Genomic DNA, 2800 nt, shown 5'->3' with positions numbered 1-2800 from the left:
CATCCATCCATCCATCCATCCATCCATCCATCCATCCATCCATCCATCCATCCATCCATCCATCCATCCCCTGCCCCAGGTCCCGGACCCCGCACTAGCCCGGGTGAGATCCCCCTGAGGGCTCTGTGTGGAGGGGGGCTGCAGGGGGGTTAGGGGGCAGGGGTGTGGGGTTACCGGGGTGCAGGACAGTGGGATGCAGGGAAGGATAACGGGGTGTAGGTGGGTGATGCCCACAGGAGACACAGCTCGTCCATCCCAGTGCTGCTCTGGCCACCCCTCCTCATCCCCCACCCATCAGCTGCCCCCCCTCCCAGGGGCAGCACGTGGAGGGCAATTCCACCCCCTGGCTCAGGCTCTGCCCTCCCAACTGCCATCCCAGCCCCACACCAGCACCACCCAGGACCCCAAGGCGTGTGAGAGGGGCAGACCCCGTCCTTGTGCCCCCTCATCCCAGAGCTGGATCCCAAGGTGCTTCCCCACCCTACCCCAAGCTGGGTGTCCATGCGGGTGCAGCACAATTCCCATTTGGAGCTTTCACCGGGGAAACAGGAACTGGGATCAAGAGGCCACTGGGCGGGCCAGCACCAGCCACAGAATGTGGGTGCCTGGGGATGTGGGATTGCCCAGGGCTGTGGGATATCCAGGGATGTGGGATGCCCAGGGGTGTGGGATGCCCAGGGGTGTGGGATGCCCAGGGGTGCCCAGAGATGCCCAGGGGCTTGGGATATCCAGGGATATGGGATATCCAGGGATGTGGGATGCCCAGAGATGCCCAGGGCTGCCCAGGGCTATGGGATACCCATGACCACAGGGTGCCCCATTTGGTGGAAGCCACTCAGGGTTGCAGACAAGCCRGGTCAGCCGGATTTATTGAGAACGGTTGTGGAGGGATAAAAATATTTCCACTACTCTATAAGAATTTATAAACCTATACTCTCTGATCCGTTAATAAACGCCTCTAGGACCGTCATGCCAGGGGAGGGGCTTCTGTACGAAAATAGCGAGATTAAAAAAAGGAAAGCACTAAATATTCCCTGCGGGGCCCTGCCCGGGGAGGGGATGGGGGGCTCTGCCCGTGGGGGCCACAGGACCCCCGGCTGGGCACGGGCACGGTGGGCACAGGCTGGGTGCTGCCCTGGCACCCTACAGCCCCCACCCACCGAGCCCCGGCCGGGCACAGCCCCTGCCAGCCACGCCCCACCCGGGGGGCCCTGCTCGGGGGGGCCCTGATGGGGACAGAACACACCCAAAACACGCCCGCGAGCTCCCAGTGCTCCCAGTGATCCCACTGCTCCAAACCCTGCATCCTCACCATCCCCTGCCAGCCGTCCCACACCCAGCAGGGCTTGGGATCCATCTCCCCAGGGACACTGCAAGAGGTGGCCAGGCCAGGGGACACACAGGGGGGCTCTGCCGGGAGCTGGGGACATCCTGGGGAACACAGCACAGAGCCCTGCAGGGTGGTGGCATGGCTGGGGACATCCTGGGGGACACAGCATAGAGCCCTACAGGGTGGTGGCATGGCTGGGGACATCCTGGGGGACACAGAGACACAGCACAGAGCCCTGCAGGGTGACAGGGTGGTGGCATGGCTGGGGACATCCTGGGGGACACAGAGACACAGCACAGAGTCCTGTGGGAAAGCAACACCATGGGGACAGTCTGGGGGGGACAAGCTGCAGTGCTCTGTAGGGCAGCAACACCGATGGGGACATTGTGGAGAGTATGGGGACATTGTGGGGGGCACAATGGGGAACACGGGGACATTGTGGGGAACATGGGGACATTGTGGGGAAACACAGGGACACGCAGCAGTGCTTCACTGGGAAGCAGCATGGACGGGAACATCCTTGGAAAATACCCAGGGCTGCTGTGCCAAGGAAGCAGCAGGGACAGGGACATCCTGGGCACGCAGGGACAGCACAGACAAGCGAGTGGCCGCAGGGGCTGACATTCCAGCCAGGCCAGTGCTGCTGCCATGGGGCGGGAAGTGCCACAGGAGGGCACAGGACACTCATTATTGCTTTACARGGCCACCATCCCGGCGGCTGGGGGGCCCAGCCTCTGATTTGGGGCTCCAGGGATTTTCCCCAGGGACACCGATTCCCCAGCRCACCCCGTGCCACAGCCCTGGGGTCACTCAGAGGGGACAGGGTGAGGGCACAGGGCTGGACACCAGCGAGMTCAGTCACCCTGCACTGGTGCTGGCACCCCGCAGGATGGTGGCTGCCCCTCCATGCYCTCTGTCCCCTCTGGTCCCCAGGAGCTGCTGTCCCTCTGTTCCAGCCCAGACCGGGGGGAGCAGCCCTGTCCCCCCCAGCGGGGCAGCTGGGGACTTTGGGGGGCTGGCTCCAGTGCCCCCCTCTCCTCTTCCCTTGAGCCAGGGCCAAGCTAAGCATAAAGGCTGTAAGCAGGGAGCCCGGGGTGACACGGGGACAAGGGACACGATGTGAGGACCAGGCTGGCCAAGGCTCTCCCCAGAGCTGTGGGGAAACAGGGAAAGCCAAGGCTTGGGGGACCAAGCTGTCCCTAGCGAGTGGGGGGGCCGGGGGCAGGGGACCCCGGGTGGGTTGGGTGCCCTGTCCCYCGCTGTCCCCTCGCTGTCCCCGCGTGTCCCCTCGCTGTCCCCCGCTGTCCCCGCGGGCGCTGGGTGGTTGGATAAGGCGATGCTGCAGCAGCTTAAGGTGGTGGGTGGGTGTTGGTACCGAGTCTGGCGGCGGGGCCGGGCGGGTGGAGCGTGATGTAAACATTTCTGATCCGGGCCGGGAACAGGACGGGGACGASGAGGAGGAGGAACGGG

Source organism: Malurus melanocephalus, unplaced genomic scaffold (assembly GCF_030028575.1).
Source record: "Malurus melanocephalus ecotype Western Australia unplaced genomic scaffold, MMel_1.1 scaffold_1228, whole genome shotgun sequence".
Classification (NCBI taxonomy): domain Eukaryota; kingdom Metazoa; phylum Chordata; class Aves; order Passeriformes; family Maluridae; genus Malurus; species Malurus melanocephalus.
Note: the sequence above shows the minus strand (reverse complement) of the source record.